Source organism: Bombus flavifrons, chromosome 3 (assembly GCF_040668555.2).
Source record: "Bombus flavifrons isolate JBK064 chromosome 3, iyBomFlav1_principal, whole genome shotgun sequence".
In the NCBI taxonomy this organism is placed as follows: domain Eukaryota; kingdom Metazoa; phylum Arthropoda; class Insecta; order Hymenoptera; family Apidae; genus Bombus; species Bombus flavifrons.
The window spans coordinates 14,468,684-14,488,105 of NC_138444.1; the positions used below are offsets into that span (position 1 = coordinate 14,468,684).

A 19,422-nucleotide genomic window follows, 5' to 3' on the forward strand; every position below is an offset into this window, starting at 1 on the left:
CACCGCTCGCGGCGTTTCGTTATATACGTGGCTGACCGGCTGGCGCGGCCGAGGGAGGCTTAATTATCGGCTCGGGGCCGCGGTAACGACAACTCGCGCGACACTCGCCGGACAATTAACTGGCCGAGTGTTTACAATCTAGCGCTTAGCGACGCAAGCAAGTGGCAATCAAGCGGGCCAATTAATGAGCGGCCAGCGTTCGCTTCGAACGTTCCCGGCTTAAATTCCTTAATTTGCGGCAATTATGCGCGGCCCAGTAATTAGCCGTTCTCTGGCTCGTTCGGATCGACGAAGGACGCGACGCGAGTTCGTTCGTATACGGACGTTGACAGACGGTACGTACCGCGTGAACGGACCAACAATTCATCCGGTCGACGTCGTTTTCACCGCTTCCTTCTGTCTACCTGCGGTTTTTCGCCGGGAATCGGTGTGATTCGTGAAAGATCCAGGAAGAGATCGTGGGAAGTAATATCCTCTACTAGGGGAGGAACAATGGCAATATGCAGAAAAATTGAAATATTTCGGGCAACGTGGTTAATGCTGCTGTGAGAAACGTTTTACGCTTCCGACGAAGGTTGCCAGAGTGTAACAACAGTTGCTTCAATTCCAACATTGTTGCGTATCTTTTTTTATTTTTTGATTACCAGACATTGCGCATGTTGATACGTTATGGAAAATTTATATGTACGATAAATTGTAGTATGAAAAAATATTCAAGTACTCGTTATAATATTAAGAACCTCAAAATGAGACAAATCTCAAGTTCGGTGGCATTTTTTTTCTGTTGTGTTCGTAAAACATCCGTATATCTATCGATTACTATATGGTTGTTTACCATTGGTACTTTATTGTCTAATTACTAAAATTGTTTTGTTTTGTCTCTTGAAAGATTATTACTTTTATAGTATCGTCTGGTGTTGTTCTAAAACGACGATAGATATGTGTACGGTTATCTATCTGTTGAATTTTGTAGAGAATTCGAGTCCACATTTGATAGATCCTATCTATGTATATAAGATAAAAATAAAACTGGAAAGAGAGAAGTGTAAGCGTGCAGTGCAAGTTCTCACGCCGCCCACATGTTGGCACGATGTGTATATCCTTTTCTAGGATAGCTCGGTGAATTTTTAGCAATGGGCTTTCACCGGGATGACTAGCAGTTCTGTTGTCAAACGAAAGACGAAGTTTTCGTATTTACTACTTGAATGGGAAGAATTTACGAAAGAAATCAGAAAATTCAAAGAAACGATTAAGCGAAATGAAGATATGTAAAATCTTATACGATAATAATGGCATTATCAATTTACGTGAAATGTAATTGGATCGAGTGTTCAAGGAGAATGTACATCGATAAAATAGAGATTTTGTGACAAAGATTAATTTGGCGTACCGTTAATATGCTAAACAAGCATGTGCAGGATACAAGATAAGAGAGGTAGATACTACAGAAAAGATCTGAAATATGCTAGTAGATTTATCATGAATCGCTTCATTAACGAAATGAATATCAAAGTAGTAGTTACTGTATACGTATACTAGAAATAGATAATATTTTGTGACTAATAGCAGGTTGTACTTCGAGTGTTGATAGAAAACAGGTTTAAAGAAAATGTAGTAAAATTCTGTAGGAAGAAAGGTGGACTAGCAGTATTATGTACGAGATAGTGCTGTGGGAGGTTCAAGGAGCAAAAAGTTGATATCTCAGAAAATTCACGAATCATGCTATCTCATCCTGTAGTCAGAAAATCACAGTGATTATTTCGTTAATAAAAGACCGGTTATTAATAGAAGATCGATCCGTAAGAAACGAAAGACGTTTCTTTAGTATGTTTTCTACCTTTAAGTAACAGAAAACGAATAGATACGTAACGAAATCCCAAAATGTAACCGTGTGAATTCCTTCAGGTTATAGTTTTATTATCATTAGCAGATATCGAAAAAATGTCCACGCGTAATCTAAACCGAGAATACATTAAATTTTTTACGAACTGTTATAAAAAGTATAAGATCATAGGCATACCTTTCAGAACGTAGTTTCCTGTGCATCTTATCACATGCAATGCTTGTGTTCTCAATCAAAATTTACATAGAAAAATGTTCTATTACATTGATTTTGTAACGACAGTAATGAATAACTCATTAATCTAAAGCCCATTCTAGGGAATCAATTATTTTGGTGGAATTGACGTCACACATTGTATAAACTACTTTTTTACCTCGCTATACTATACCTTTGAATCGATCTGAATTGAATTCATTTCTATTGTAATTATGAAAAGAAATTTCAGGAATGTCAACGTTTTTATCGTTTTATTGTTTCTTCTGCCATTTAGCTTGTACAATTTTACAAAGTTTGAAGAAATTATAGTATCTTTGATCGCTATAATAAACTATTTTCTTTTCAAATTATTTGCAATTTTTTTTTTTTTTTCGTTACTATCTCTCCTTCTATCCAGATTCTACAATTTTATAAAGTCCGAAGAAATTGAAATATCTTCGAGCACTGTAATAAACTATTTTCTTTTCATATTATAGAATCTCATTTTCTACCTCCAATTTATGCAATGGGTTTCTGTAACGTATCTATTATTCTGGTACCAACATTTTGTATCTCGACAAAACGGTACGATAACTTACTAACTCTACATATTTTTAACAACGTTGCATTCATCCAACTTCTACGCGTTATTTCGTTGCCTCGTTCTTAATGACACAGTCTTCGTTTAAAAATGACCTTCAGCAACACTTTAATCAAATGTCAAAGAAAGCAGAAAAGAAACCCCATCAAACGTGAAAAGTTCACGGAGTGCATAAAGCGTGGGTGAGGAAAACGTAGTTAACGGCGTTCATTGCGGCATAGATTTGCTTCGGCGTATGGTAGTCGCGCTGCTGAAAATAGTAGCGCACAATAATAACATGCCCCGCGGAATTACAATGTTTCGCGAACGCATAACTTCTCGCCATCCGTTTTATTGGCTCCTAGATATTGAGCAAGCGTTATGTATTCCCATTTTGTTTGCACGTGCAAGCTTACTAATATCGGTACGCTGTGGATAAACGAATAAAATCGAAGCGGGCGCGAAGTAAAAACGTCACTGCAATTATCGCTGCTACTTCATTAGCCAATAATCAAATGCGTCCGGCAAAAACCTTCGACACAACGTTCCAGAGTCGTTCGTTATAGCTCGTAAACTATTCCTTTTCCGCTTGCACGTTCTATATATCCACTGCACGGGCTGCCTCGCTTCCAATATCCAGGCAACCTCATTTGATTCTGGCACGAACCTCAAAGTGGCTCATCATAAACTCGTTTAAATGATCGAGGCAAAAGGAAACGGAGGAAAACAAAGAAAATCAAAACCGAGGAAAAAGAGAAAAGTATTAATCACGGAAGCTGGGGATCGTAGCTGGTCGGTTGGTCTTTTAGCGTAACGATTCCAGTAAATTGCGTTAGAACAAAATTTTCTTCCGAGGCCAGAAGCCTCGAGAGTGCTTACGCGGAATAAGCGATACGCTTGTAACGCAAATAAATTGGCCGCGTATAGAGGAAACGGCTTTAGCTAATCTATCGAGCCGATTCGCTTTAAAATCTGCATTCGACGGCTAGTTAGGACGAGGCGCGAGGTTTTTTGCTTCTGCTGATTCGAATTATGCTCGGTTTGAGCGTAACGCGCGCTCAATGATAGTAACATCGAGATTAGTTGATCGTTAAGGGGAAGTTGTTAATAAAGCTGAAGATGACGATTGATACGTGTTGTATTATAACGTACGAAGTTTCTTTGGGGTAAAACATAAACTTCGAATTAAACAGAAATTTCTTTGCAAGCTTAGTTACGCGTTTGTCGAAACAAAACTGTGATGTAGAAAGAAAATATCGAAGATTAACAACATCTAACGTGTTTAATGCTATTTGATATACCTAATATGTTTAATAAGAAAGCACAAGTAACGACACTTAACGTCTCATATTTCACTGAATCCTAAGAAAAATACGGTCATGTACACAAAAGGTGTAACAAATGTAATTAAACGTAAAAGAAAAAAAAGTTCACTGTTTAAAAGTCATGTAATATTATCCGCGAAGAGAAACATGGTTGTTGAAAAGAAAGGTTTAGAAAATTGGTACGAAACCGAGAATTTCACATATTGTAACTTAGAGTATGACGTTTCGTCGGCGAGTTAAACAAGACGAGCTTTAAAGGCCGTTCGATGAGCTACTTATTGTTAGAATACATTTAGTCGAAGGACAACTGACTGGACGAGAGGCTAAATTAAAGGTATCGATGATATCGCTGGTAAAATCCTCGCCCACGATTCCTGGTCGATCGATCCACTCGCCAACCGCGCAACCACGTGAATTAAAAGTGCGTGACTTTACTGGCGCGATAATTACCGTACGAAAGTGCCGCTACGAGCCAATTATTGTGAAAGGAACAGAAATACACTGGCAACTCTGTGGCAGGCCACGCACCACCTTTATCACAGAAATATCGACGACGAACAACGTTGCTCGCTTGTCGCGCAACTATTTCGAGTATGCGACTGTATCCTGTGTGTCGATAGTGAAACTGTTCCTGCTCCTGCCGGTCCATGATATTCAACCGTAACTTTTCTTCCAGCTGGATACAATTAAATTCAAATTTTCAAAGCTCTGTACGATCTCTCGTTATCCTTTTTTCGGTTTCTTTTCGTAATTAAGAAATTGAAGTATCGTTGATTAAGAAATTAGTATTCGAACGCTTACCACGGACAATTTTTACGAATATATTATATGCGTTATACGATACTCTAAATTTTGAAATTTCATCAGAGCCGTAGCGAAAGACGAGTATCGTGACTGTATTGGTAAAATTTGGAAGGTAACTGAAAATGTATATAAAAGTTATATTAAAACATTGCATTAAGAGAATAAAGCTGATTTTTAGCATACATTTACATATCGAACTTGATTTCAAGGAAAACCCGTACTGATTGTGTGGTTTTTATCTTAGCTGGAACGCTATTAACTTGAATTTTTTATGAGATAAATTTTAAAAGAGATACGAACGCTTCGCTATATTTTGCTTCGTAGAATCCGATGCGTGGGATTCGTTCCTAAATCATGAATATTTGAATTGAACTTGGACTTGAATGTGTTATTGAAGTTCGATGACTTTGTGGCTCGTGGTTCCGAAATATATATTGCATATTGAAATATCACTTATTTAACTTATTTATTTAAATACAGTAATACCGAATTACATTAGACACGCTATATTTTTAGGAAGGAGCAGAACGAACAGAAAATAATCCGGAAGTCGATATCCCTAAATGAAGGAATAAATTGGGAGCTGAAATTGGCAAATATTTCTATCTTCAAGCTACTTAAAATAAAATGGATTCGAATGTATCTAAATAAGAAAATTTGAATTTCGAAGCTTTCTCAATCAATTTTATCCGAGTCTGATCTTAAATTTAAACGCAAAACCTAGCTACTTCTGTTTTTATTAATTGATTAATCAAAGTATCTCTGTAAATGTTTTCGGTGGCTCGAGAATGTTTCCAAAATGCAAAGCTCTTAATTTATCTTCACCTTTAATTTCGTATTCCGCGTGGTGTGAAATTAATAATATTCTTATCGGCGATTCGTATGCGTGGTACTTAACGATTCAAAGATTTTTTAGCAATGAATCAGCCACGGTCGTAGCACCGATGTTTCTACTCAATTCGCATCTTTGATAACTTTATTCTTTTCTCTCTTTTTGCAACAGCTCTTTTTTTGGGCCAGCTACTATCGATTACACAGGTATTAAAATTCCTCTAAATTTCATTCCATCGTACCGCGTCTCGTGAGGCAACGATTTCTTTGAATATTCATTTATCCAATCATTTGAAACCTCTTATCGATTCAGAATACCGCTCGTGCGGGTAATTAAATATTCCAACGTGGTTTTTCCACGCGAAAATTGCAACATGTCCTTCTTTTTTCGAACTTCTCCGTTTAAAAATCGTTCTAACTTAACGGAAACGGAAAAATGTAGGACGAAGAGATGAGAAGAAGAAACTTTGAAAATAGCTAGCGGTGAAAACGAAATTTGCGAACGATTCGCGCGAATTGTGGAGCGAGGTCGAGGCACGAGGATGACACGCTTTTGGATTCCAAAGAAAGAATTAGTCACACGTTGGTCGACCGCGGTATTTCCTACACTTTTATATGTGTGCATAATTTATAGGTGGCGTAATGAACGCTACGCGTTCGGCACGGTGTTAATTGACGAGGAGACGATTACGGCATATCGTGAACAAGACGCTTCGTTAGTCATGATCTGCGTCATTTGCCGCGGTCGAAGGACGGATACGTTGCCGAAGCGCTGATGAAACGCGACGGCGTGATATATCAAATGGAAATTAATAGATCGTCAGGAAAGTGGAGTATGAAAATCGTTCGGTGAAACAGGCGTCGTATTTTTCATTTTAACTTTCTGTTAAATTGGAAACGATTTTTCTAAGGTATACTTTTAATCCAGGCTTACTATAATTAGTTAATTGAAGAGTCCAAGTATTTGTAGGCTCTTGCGAATCGGTAATATCGGAAATTTCAAAGCGATTTTAAGTGGCAGGGTATCAAAGATCAAAGGAATTCTCGTATAACTCATTTGAACATTTTCAAACACTAGTTCCTCGATTTAAATCTTTTTGTGCTTCAATATGCTTGTATATTTCGTTAAGCATTTTCGTTTGCTTTTAACATTTTCTACATTTCAGTCACGGTAAATTCAGTCTGTTTATTGTCTGTCTAGTATGACTAATACTACATGTAATTAACATTGATGGTATATTAGTCGTTATTTATGTAACTATCATTTCTTGAAAAAGAGAAACTGAATATACTCATCAATAGTAGTTTCGCATAATTAGAATCATTGTTTATTTATATCGCTTTAGAACTTTTAACTTATACATTCTGTATTCTAATGAATCTAATTTCTGCGTTCGATCTAGCAACTCGGTTCTTGTCGGCTTGATAAATCTCAATTTCTATCAAATTAATAACTTCTTCTCTTTCACTGACGTTATCTTATATAGAAAAAAGATGTAATTTATATAGAAAACATGTATACACGAAATAAGATCTACACGAAGGAAAAAGATAAGGCATTCGACTCGCATAAATAATCTTCACACGCCCATAAATATCTTAAAATTGTTAAAATCTAGGAACCCGTATACTCCGCTACGGCTTTCGATTAACGGCAGTCGAAGGAAAACAGACTCGTCGGAGGATTCGTGTGCGAAAATGTGGACAACATCGAAATTTATAGTGTGCATAAATATCGTTCAATAAAAAGTCGTCTATCCGTGTCGGACGTGTCGCGAGGAGCCGGCGAATAACGAACGATTAACGCCGGTAAAAAATAAATGACCGGTGAATAATGCGGGGCAGAAGATAGAGCAGACTCTGGAATTCGAGAACAAGAAGAAGCTTCGATGGTGGGTGGGGGGCCTGGCAATAATATTTAAAAATAGAGGCGACCAGGCACCCAGAACGATGCTGAAGAGGAATAATAATAATAATCATCCTCTGAAATTAAGCCGAGCCTCGACTCGAAGCACCACCACCACCGGCAGGCAAGCCAAAGAGACAGAGAGTGTGAGAGATGCAGGAAAGTTCGGTCTGGCTGGCAAATTCGAAATGTTTCGCAACAGGTGTTGCGGAAATTTGGTACGTCCGCGACTGAAACTTAAGCCGTGCAATCGTGTAACACGGAGGGAAACACTTGTTGCCAACAAGTTCGAAATTTACCGCGGCTCCACAGCCGCGGAAAAACGTGAACGCGAACAGTTGCGGCGTCGCGCTTTTTCCGCGCGTTCGACAGCTGTTTGACAAGAACTACCGGATGCACTGCCACTGACTCGGACATTTTTTCCACCACATCATACAATTTTTTCTCTTTCTCTCTCTCTCTCTCTCTCTTTCTTTGTTGTTTTACGATGAGGTAAGGTGGAGCTTGCGGAAACTTTCTGGACAATATGGAAAGTACAAGGGAATATTGCGCGACTGTGTAGAGTAGTGAAATGACAGTTCTATTTTAAACATTTTTATATACTTTTAGGATGTATCATGAACGTTCTGTATCTTGGATATTTCAAGCAATATAGGCAAACGTTATCGAAAAAAAGTTGTATTTTTTTTTGATGGGATATTTCACGATTAAAATTTTGATCGAATATTTAGCGGTATATAAAGATACTAAGACACGTTTCCTAAATACGCAAAGATATTTGACATACGAAAGTTATTTCGTTTAATAGAGAAGAAAGACGAAAATTGTTACCACTAGAGATTTCCATTTCCCATATTTTTAATGAAACTGTATGTTATGCGTTATTATCGATTTACGTATTAAACATTTCAAGGTAACGTTTAGCAACGTATATTTGGCCACTCTTCGATGCTCAGTAATACTGAATACGTCAAAATTAACGACTGCCGAACGGACACAATCGTTACTTTCACGCAAATTAAAGTGAAAGTGGAAAAACCGAATCGATCGAAGTTGGAACACGAATCGACCTCCGATCGTTCCATCGCAACGTGGAAACGTGGCAACGAGTTTTTAAGGACAAAAACGAATGGTTTTCTCTAACCAGTTCCTCTGCGATTGTTATATCGATCGTTAATTGTGCAACGGTTCGCAGCGATCAGGCACATTGTAACGATCCACAATGAAAACGTTTCCGCGCGCCGAAAACGACGTTGCCTTTCCCACATAAATCGATCGCGCATAAAAACCGAACACCGATACCGATGAAATAATCACTTGGACCTTAATCCTAGCTATAACGCTTAGCAATAAAATCATTTACACCCAGCAACAGACCGTCCGCGCTCATTATAATCCATAGAAATCGCTTTCTCTCTTCGCGCCATCACTTTCGGCACTTGTTTTTTACTCGCTCCTCGGGTCACGTTTCTTGTAACAATCATTGTACGAACATGACTTTGTCGATCGTGAATTGCTTGTCTATACTTTGTAGCGCGTTTCCTTTGACCAAAATGAAAAGACGAATGTGACATGTATATAAAGCGTCTAAAGTATATAAAGATGGCGAAAGTAAGGAAAATCAGTGTTAATTACAGTTAATATATTCATGATTGTACAGGAAGATGACTATGATAATTATTAATAGATTCCGGATGTTTATGCATTTGCGAGAAATTTCGAGATGCAACGATGTATACGATATGTATGAATATTCAGTATATTGCAAATGTAGTAATAAATACATTGTTTTTATAAACGTTACATAGATTGAAAGGAGAACGTATAAAAAGATATGACATCAGAAGAAAAATGTTCCTGGGGAGTGTTGCTAAAATATCTGGGTAGAAACAGAAACACAAAGAATACGTGCGTGCGTCAGAGTGGCTGAATGACGACTACAAGTGTGTACGTTCGAACATGTGCAGGGGTAACTATCCTTAGGGTTGGTCAGTGCATGATGAGGGTGGAATTTTAGAGAGGAACGAGCATAATGCGTAGAGCAGGTTAATATCTTATTATATCGATCGTTATTTGCATTCAGACCAGTAAAATTGTATTGTAAAAGATACTCTATACAATTATACAAAATTCAAATAATACTACTTCCAACACACGCAATTTTTCTATCAACAACTTGTTACGCGTTAAGAAATAAATAACACGACTTTTTCAAATAACGATTCGTTTCGAAGATGAATTTCCAAAACGTATCCTCATCTTTTATACATGACATTAAAGATATATTAGGTTTAAAAAGCAAATAAATCTCCAGAAAATTGAAACTGCAAGTTCCTCGAGTACACGAACTTAGCCCACCAAAACTTCGGTTCTTCAATTAACTCCTACTTCCTTCAACGAAACAACCGAGCGGCCAAGCCACCCAAAAAACCAAAACGAAGTGACCACTGAACGAGCTTATCGCGCCAAGGAAACATCGCATTCCTGAGCAACCTCATTAAAGTGCCATCAAACGTAATTGGCATCAAATTTTCGAGCTGGGCTACCACGACTCGCATCGCCGGTGTATATTAATTTCGTATCAACTGCCTCCCCGCCAACCTACCCTCCGTACACCCTATATTCCTTTCGACATTCTAAAATACACCGCATAAAACTGTTGCAAATCGAACATGGAGGAAAACGTGGGAACATCACGGTGCGATAATTCGTTCCTTTATCTCCGGTTCGGAATTACGCAACGGCTAGTTGGAGCGCGGCGGTGGTCAGCGACGCGGTCTCGTGAAAACGTTCCTACCGGAAGTGCGTACTTTAATTAAACGTCGTTTCCTGTCTGTCATTAGCTCGGTCGTTTACGGAGCGGAGCGAGATTAGAGCTTCGTGTCGGCGGGCATTTCGGAGGCGGTTGCCGCCATCGCTTCTTCAACTCTTCGACATCGTCATCGTCGTCGTCGTCGTCGTCGTCGTCGTCGTCGTCGTCGTTGTCGTGCTCGTGCTGCGCGAAGAATCTCTGCGAGGACGTAGCGACGGTTATCTCGATGGTTGTTTATTTTTACAACGATGCGGGAATTACGTTAGCCGGTCTTTACGATGCTTAGTGTACCAAGCAAATTTCTGGCAAGCGGACGCTTGATGTTTCGCCAACTAAACGCCGGCGTACTTGGGATCTATTCATTCAGACTTGGCGTGATAGTATTTTCGTATCGCGCGCGGATATTGGAAATTCTACGGATCGTCGATACGTGTATCGCGTTGAGAAAATGATGTCGAAGGTTCGAAGGTTTCTTCGCGATGTAAATCGATATCCTATGTAGGTAGATAAAGAACTAAAGTTTGTCTTTATGAAAGGCAAACTTTGCTATTTTCGTGTCTCAAGGTGTGTTAGTATTTGCGAAACTAGTATTGGTTTGTTTGTAAGTCTAGGGCAATATTTGTATTTGTTGAACCAGTATCGGTTTGTTTAGTTGCAAAAATAGCGGTGTTTTTAGAATCAGCGTTGTGAGTAGCAATGTTTTTGATTTCTCAGGTTTTTTTTCGTACGTAACTGTTGTGATGTTTCGTGTGACGAGGCAGTTAAGATTGTTGAACAATTTTTCTAGGAAAATGGCTTATATTAAAAAGGGAGTAATTGTATAGATCGTGTGGCACTGTTGATTGATGGCACTAAAGCATTCGCGATCCTGAATTTTATGCTCTGTAGAATGCCATGGAGGGGAGTGCATGCGTACCATTGCTCTTCCACCTCCCCCTCCAATTACATGCACTCGGTAGTCATCTTGTTTCGTGCATTAAGAACCGAGAAAAAACGTGTTTATAATCTCCGTTTGAAACTATCGATTTCTTTATTACAGTCATATCTTATAACAGTTCGCGTGGTCTAATAGATTTCTCCGAGTGTTATTTATGAGTTTTTCTTTCGAAGGTAATGTAAAACTCGTGAGTTACTAATTTACGAAAGATAATAAGTTAATATATCTAATTGGAGAACAAAGATCAGATAGTAATTAAATAAATTACGGTAAATATAAATGTTTAATTTATGCAAAGATAAATAACGAAGCAATTCTACCATAATAACGTATTTGCCAATAAGATATTCTCAAAGAATAAAACGTCACATACCAGGCCAAAGAGGAAGATCTTCGTTTCCGAGTGGAAGGTAGAAATTTTGTTATTATCAGGAAGAACAATTTCCTGCTGAGCGAAGGTGGGTCGATAGGTTTGTGATTAGTCTTCTGGAATATGCACGAGATTGTAACTTTTTTGCTGATTCCCCAGGCTGAATCACCTAATCACCCGTCCTCAACCGGAGTAAATCATCGTTGACAATCTCTCGATTAACCTATCCGAGATGTACCTTGTGCGATGTAATTCCTTTCGAGTTTACCCTTCGACTCGTTCACGACGCACCATTTAGTTCGTTGATCTCTTCCTCGACACGACTAATATAAACACGTACCGTTACCAGATACAACTGTCATTAAACACACTAGACGCGCGAGGCATCTAAAGTAGAAAGAAAAGGATCTCTATCATCGACTCTCGGTGAATTACGTAGTTCTCGTCGACCGATAAACAACTTTTTCTTATAATATCGTTACCGTTAAACCGTAAACAACCACGGAATTAATCTACAAGTTTCACTGCGTGTTCGTTACATAACATTTACTATATTTATGTTTCGAAAAAATGTAAAAATGACAACAGAAAAGGAACGAGCGAAACAATGGTATACACTTTTTGTACACAAAGTCATCGAACTCCGTGGATCACGTTAAAATTTAGGAATAATAGTTTCGCCGCAGAAATCTTCGGCGATCAAAGACCAGAGATTCGAGAGAAAAGAAATTTTCCTTGACCGGCAAGTTTTATTCACTGTTCACTTCTATTTATAACACTCGAAGACACCAACTTTCTCCTTTGTGTCGATAGAAGACAGTACGTCACGAATTACGACGTTAAATTCGACGCGTAAGATTCAACTTCGCGAGAAAGATCGAATTCGAGACTGGTCCGATGATCCTTGCCGTTCGTCAATGCGGCTCCACGGATTATTCGTCGTTTCCATGCTCGAAGACTTTCGCCCACGAGTCGAGCATGCTTTTATATTTAGAAGGGAAGTAGGATCTGCGTGTCTAGATGACACCGACTGAAAGGCGCAACGTCATATGGGGTAAAGACATTGGCCTAGGTCAGGATCACCACGTGATGACTACGATGACGTAGATCGATTCCGGTTCAGGGCCGAGCAGACCTGGTATTATGGTTGACGTTCCGGTTTTTAAGGATCTCGTCGTACGCCTGTTCTACAGCCAGTGCATTCGAAACGATCCAGTGTCTCGTTCTATTCACTTGTCACTCGATTTCTACGAGTTTCGTTTAAACACCGTCCGATCAATCGGGACAACATCGTCGTTTAATTTTCATAGACATACGATACTCCCGATTATGGTCAGCGAAGACCACTAATTCGCGATGTTACAAGGAGAAACAATTCCGTAGGTAATCGTCGTCCGCGATGTCGATTCGTGAACACCGCGGCAAAGTCGACTCGAAGATCGTTCGAAGCGATCCTGTTGTCTGAGCTCGGAAAGCTGACGTTGGTGGGTGCTCGGCAAAATGCAGCTGCAGGATCGGGTGAAAAGGCGCGCGCGATATCCTGGTTCGCGATACGGCGCTGAACTCACGTGGCGATGTGGTCCGAGCCCTCGTCGACGGTGACCACTTCCTCGAGGTTTCGGCCAATCAGCGGTGAGCCAGGATACCCCGAGAGAGACGATCGTGGCGACTCGTTGGCGTTCGGTCGCGCTCGGTAGCGGTTCGTCTTCGTTCCGCTCACGTGTGCCGCGTGGTCGACGATGTACGGTCCGTGACTACTTTTCGGACGTGTTCGTTCCTCTCTGTAGACGACTACTACCAGCAGCGTTGTTTCCTGGTCCGCGGGGCCATGCACGATTCACGGCTGGTCAGTCCTGTCGACGCGACGATACCTCGAAAGCCGGCAGGACCGCGTGGACACCACCGGGTCCAGGACCAACCGTGTCGTGTCCTGGTACACACACCGCTTCCTGCTTTCCGCGCGTGAAAGCACGCGCTGCTTCGCATCGAGCGTGCGCCTCGTCCAGCGTCCGACACGATACTACCTCTCTCCCCTTCCTCTCTTTCTTTCTCACTCTCCCTACGCCCCCTCCACGAACTCCGCTAGCTCTGTCTCCCTCTGGCCGCGATTTCTGTTCGAGTAGGGACGACGTGGGGAGAGGCTGGTAGCCGCTCATTAAACAAACGCCTCGATGACGTCAGGAAGTATCGCGGGACCATCGAAAATCAATCGTCGCGGCTGGGAAACACCATCGCAAGTTATCCATCGATTCCTCGATCGTTAGCTACGTCACTGGTTTTTCATTGTCGTACGGTCTAACTCTTTCTAGTTGCCGCTTAGTTGCAGGAACGTGGTCCGGTTCGAAGGTCTGTTTCTACTGCCGTCGCTGCACACGCGTCGGATAGTAGGTATACGGTAGATTTGAGGAACGCGCGCGCGTCGGTCGCGCTCAACATCCGGTGATCGCTTAATTGGAAACTTTTCTGCTAATCCTTTGCCGCGTATTTTTAGAACGAACTGCGCGCAACCAGACCAACTTTCCGTCGACGGATTTACTCCGATTAATTGGTCGCTCTTCGAACGCGATTCTGGTTTCAGACTTCAAATGTTCCGAGAATGAACATTTGACGGCAGGTGAAGAGGTAGGATTTTGATGTGTGATTTCTATTTCAAACATGGTGTCCCGAAAGTGAATATAATTTTGCAAAGTCCCTTAATAGTTACGATTTGAATAATTAACGTCTTTCATTCGTGAATTATTTAATCACGTTGCTTCATCCACGACTGTTGGACTAATATTAACTTACGAATAATCGCAAAAAGAATTTATTTCGGTAAAATGTATAAATAAAATGTGTTTGACATGTAACCGCCACGCAAGAAATACAGATACAACGAAACAAAATTTTAAGAAAAACATGAAATGTTACCGTTGTATGAGAACAGTTATCGACGTCTTAGCATTAAAAACAGCAATGAAACGGTGAAAATAGGCAAAAGCGGTTCCACTGTTAAAAATTCAAAAACGAGAAACACGGATTTCATAGTCATAAGTGACATGATACTGCGTAGATTCATTAGCAAGTAGGGGGGAATTTTAACAGCTTATAAAACGTTACGTCACATTAAACGCAGACAGGTAGTCCTCCGTTTTCAGACGGTAAACCTTCGTGTCCGCATGGTGCACAGTGTGATCTCTATATTTATACTGGTTGGGGCAGCAAAGCTCGGTAGCGCTCATTAAACAAACATCTCGATGACATCAGAAAGCATCGGTAGATCATCGAAAATCGCTCGATGCCATTAGCAGCAGCTACTGATCGCTCGATCTTTCCTACGAATTCGTAGTTTGGTCGATTTATCGTGATTTGTCGATCAAACCGTTATAATCCACGTCGAATTATGCCCGTTTGCTTGATTTTTTAGAACCATCGCTGTTTGTTTTAGCTAGTTTCTCGGTTTTTCTGATCGTCCACTTACAAAATGAAATCGCTTTAGGTTTATTTTTGATTGCGCGTATTTTAGAAACGTAAAAATCAATGTCAACCAGATATAACTATTTTGCAAAGACGAAGAATCATAGTGGTCGAAATTGTTATATGGTCGAAGAATTTATGCAGAAATTGTAAAGGATACAGACATATAGAAAACCAAATTGATAGTCGAAAATTCATGGAGCTTTCAAGAGAGTGGAAATCTAATTCTCGGATAAAAATTTCGTCTTTTTTAATTATAAATGAATTTCAATAAAATGTAATGTGTTCCAAAAATGTTTTATGCAGCGTATGTGTTACTACGTGAAACTTGTATTCACTATATTTCTACTGATATTAGTCTAACACTATATCGATAGCTTTTATGTTTGAAACTTTGCATTCATGACACAGTCTTTAAAAACCTGAAACTCTGTGAAATAAAAATTACAAAGAAATTAATACCGAGAAAGCCGAGTTAATAGTACGCTCGACAACCTAAAACATTAAATTTTTTAATTTGCATTTTCCACGTAATATTGGATAATTTTCAGTCTGTTACATTACGCCATGTTGCCATACTCCTTAATTTAAAGTTCGCACAGGTATTAAAGCAGTTTATTGACACAAATTCCAAAGAGTTTTTATTGCCACCGTTGCGACACGGCAGCGTTATGATCCTTTCTTTTCTTATTTTTCCTTGCGATCAAATCATGGTCTTGTGATCCATGACAGCCTACGCGAAGGCTGGCAATTGCTAATTAAACAAACTTTCCGATGACGTCAAAAGGAATCACGAAATCATCAAAAATCTCTATGTCTGTTCAGCAATCGACATCGATGCTTCTTGCATCTTATAAGTTTTCCAATGATCGTACGTATCTCAATTAACGATCCGATAATTATTACTGAATCGTTAATGAATCCATGACTGCTTTAACGACTTCGGTTAAAACATTTGCAATTCTAAATATTTTTAAAAGAACAGATATGCATGAAAGGAAAAGTAGGATAGGAATATGATAATAAAATGCAATTCGATCAAAACGAGTTATAGGAAATAATTTTGTCTAAGGATAAGATTGAATTATGAATTTAAGAACAACGCAAACAATTACTGTTAAGATTCGATTAAACAACAGTGCGATATCAATTTTTTATGCTAGATAATGTGATTACTTTCTTATGTTAAGTAGTAGGTATAATTGTGTTTTTATAATAAATACTACAATTTATAGCAATAGATTAGTAGCAAAAAATGATAAAAACTTTCCTGTTAATCTTATTATCCATATACGATGAGAATAATTTATACATATCGAATAAATTATTATTACTGGACTCACACCATGACGATGACACACGTTAACGAGTAATTTCAATATATCAATGTCACTTATAAAATCAATTTGCAAAACAAACGGAAATACAAAAAATAAAACGGTGCAAATGCATATTTAAAGATAATCAACAAGATCTGAAAATTCAACAAAGCTTTGTTTATACGCATTTACGAGACCTCATCGTCGCAAGTTCAAGTTCTAGGTCAACAACTCTTCGCTTTTCGAATGTAAGATAATACATAATCGCATCAACGCGCAAGAAAGTATCGATAAATCCTTGAAAAGATGTATCGATCGATGCTCGTATTTTCACCAGTATCGTCGCTTCATCGAAAATCATGTAGTTTGTTTTTTTTCATGTAAATAATGGCTGCCACGACCGCCACGCAATCGCTGCTCGCAGTCTCCTCGATTTCTGGCCGAGCGAAGAGAACGCGGAGGAGAGGCTGCTAGCATTCATTAAACAAACGCCTCGATGACGTCAAGAATAACCGCGCTCCCCTTGAAAAGTACTCACGTAATTCACGCCTGGGAATATTATTGATTCTCGACGCATCCGCGTATCGTCCGAGTTACTGGAGCAGAGATACGTCTTTAAGAAGGCTTTTTAGACCGAATCGAGAATCGTGGTTGACTTTCATGTTAAATATATTCAGAACGTGAATTAAATTATGTAATTGATTTAAATTTGAAGATTCGCGAAATTGAGAAGGCTTTGCAGATTTTGAAAGCTCTTGATCTTCGTAGATTTAAAGCTGTCTAATCAATTAAGTCGCGCGAATACCAACTTGATAAATTCTGCCAAAAATATTCGTCTGTTCTCTGAATAATTAAATACCAATTGCATAAGCTCGCAATAAAATGAAGAAAATTTCAGAAAATAGATTTGATTACTAACTTTTGAATAACTTAACTACGAACTCCTGTACAATACGCAAAGGGAACCACTAAAACTCTCTCTTTCCCTTTTTCTCTCTTCTAATAAAATTAAAAAGGAACATTCTGAAAGTTGAAATCGAAATTCCAAGTAACCAACCGACACGACGAACATTGGTGGCGACACGAAGAAGCACGAAACGCGTTGATCCATGGGACCACAAACGAACGATGCTTTTGGCCAGTGTAATTTGGCACGAGTGAAAATTCAATTGCAATTTCTACCGCGAGATCAGCGGGACGATTCCGCGTATAAGACGGATAGACGGGATGAGATGGGGCCGTGGGTGGTCCGTTCGGTACGTCCTAAGCTACTTGGAAATGGATTTCGCCGCGTCGGTAGACGCGGCGTCCAACTGCTATTTAAAGACGAAGCGTACGACTCACGCGCGCACTAGCCCCTTCCTTTTTTTCGACGACGCCCCGCGGCCGCACTCTCTTTCCCTGTTACAGCACGTGACTCCGTCAGTGGAAAACGCCGTGAGTGCAAAGACACCTTTCACGCGATACCATCGACAATAATCGCCAGGGCGAAAGGTCCCGACACCTAATGCGCGCGCGCGACTGCCAGCACGCTTTCGTACCGATGTGTTGTAACGAGACTCGCAATAACGGTTGATAATTATTTCCTGTGAGCAGGAGAGGAGTGGACGAAACTCGAGAGCTGGACACGAGTACTTTTGATCGAGGAGTTGAAATGGTAAACGATGTAAATGCTAGAAGAATAAAAGATTCTTTTCAGTCTCTTTCTTTTTTCTTTTTTTCTTTGGTGCGGAGGAATGCAAATTCTACGTGGAGTATGGCGGAGAAAATTATAGGTGGTAAAATAATTAATAATAATATCATCTAAGTAATGTGTATAATTATCGATTATAATTGATTTTATAAGTGAAAAGTCGATTGTGGTTGAAAAAGGTGGATGTACATAATAAAAGAGAAAGAAATACAAATTTTCTGGCCGTGTAAATTTCAATTCTAGGTTTTTTTTTTTAGAGAAAATACAAAAGCATTTCGAACAAGGATACAAGGTATCTCTTTAATTATCGATGTTACGAAGATCCGATCCAAATTTCGAGGACTACGCTAGTTTCATAAATTAAAACGTGCTTTATCACCATTCGTAGTTACTCAAAAGTAAATCGAACCAAAGTTGAGTGCCTGTTAGATAACCTTCTGGAAAGTTATTCATAGAAATTTAATAAACGTCGTAAAATTCATAGCTAGATGCTCTGTTTCATTAGTTATATTTACGTATATTCTGTGTAGATCAAGGTTTCTATAACTAGATCTTCGCTGCTCTTATTCGTTTGCACCTTATTTGTTACTGTCTATCTTTGTACTTTGATATTAACTTTCAAATCGATATCAGCATTAACCTTTGATCAAAATATCTGATTCTTTATTACATTCGAAACAATACTTAATATTTTTACTCACAATGGACAGCTACGATATCTTTTATCGCTTAATTTAGCTGCTATTGTAAATTGCTGCTATTAAAATGGCATTAACGCGACTAGAGGTAAACACGATAATGATTTGCTTTTACAATGGAAAATATGTAAATTATTAGGTCGTCCGAAAAGTTTCTTTCGTTTTATAAGGAAATAATGAATGCATAACATTTTCCATTTTATATTATTTTATCGAATTACGTATGATCCATTTTGTTCTATCAAACTAAAGATCACAACGTTCGACAGATTAGGTTTCACGTTTGTATAAATATGCGTTGTTGTAAAAGACGGGTCTGTAAAAGAAAGACACTTTTCGGGCAACCTAACAAGTGTCTACTAAATATCTTTTATTTATATTAAATTAGAACTGTACGTAATTGAAGCTTGAAAAATGTATCTTTATTAAATAAGTGAGAGCAGATCGTTTATTTCTTGAGAATTGAACATCGATTGCCAACTTATGTAATTAAATTAAGAAATTAACAAAAAATGGAATTGATCTTCTGAGACTCGTTTAACCTAGAAATACCGAACTTAATGAAACGTTCCTTCGGACGATCGAATCACCGGAGAACACCAAAGAAAATCGATTGCTCTCCGATCCACGGATGGTCCGGTATTTTTCGAGAG

The 19,422-nt window shown here is 39.1% G+C and overlaps 1 protein-coding gene across 8 annotated transcripts in view; it reads right to left on the minus strand.

Annotated features, from left to right (window-relative positions):
• Window positions 1–19,422, minus strand: part of zfh2 (Zn finger homeodomain 2) — a 411,031-nt gene that overhangs the window by 347,682 nt on the left and 43,927 nt on the right. For 6 of the 8 annotated variants that reach the window (XM_069132606.1, XM_069132600.1, XM_069132603.1 and 3 more), the window contains exon 1: window positions 11,607–13,626. The exons of the other annotated variants lie outside the window; for them this stretch is intronic. The gene's annotated coding sequence lies outside the window, so the exon portion shown is untranslated. Of the gene's footprint in view, window positions 1–11,606; window positions 13,627–19,422 lie in introns of those variants that run through there. 8 annotated transcript variants of the gene reach the window in all.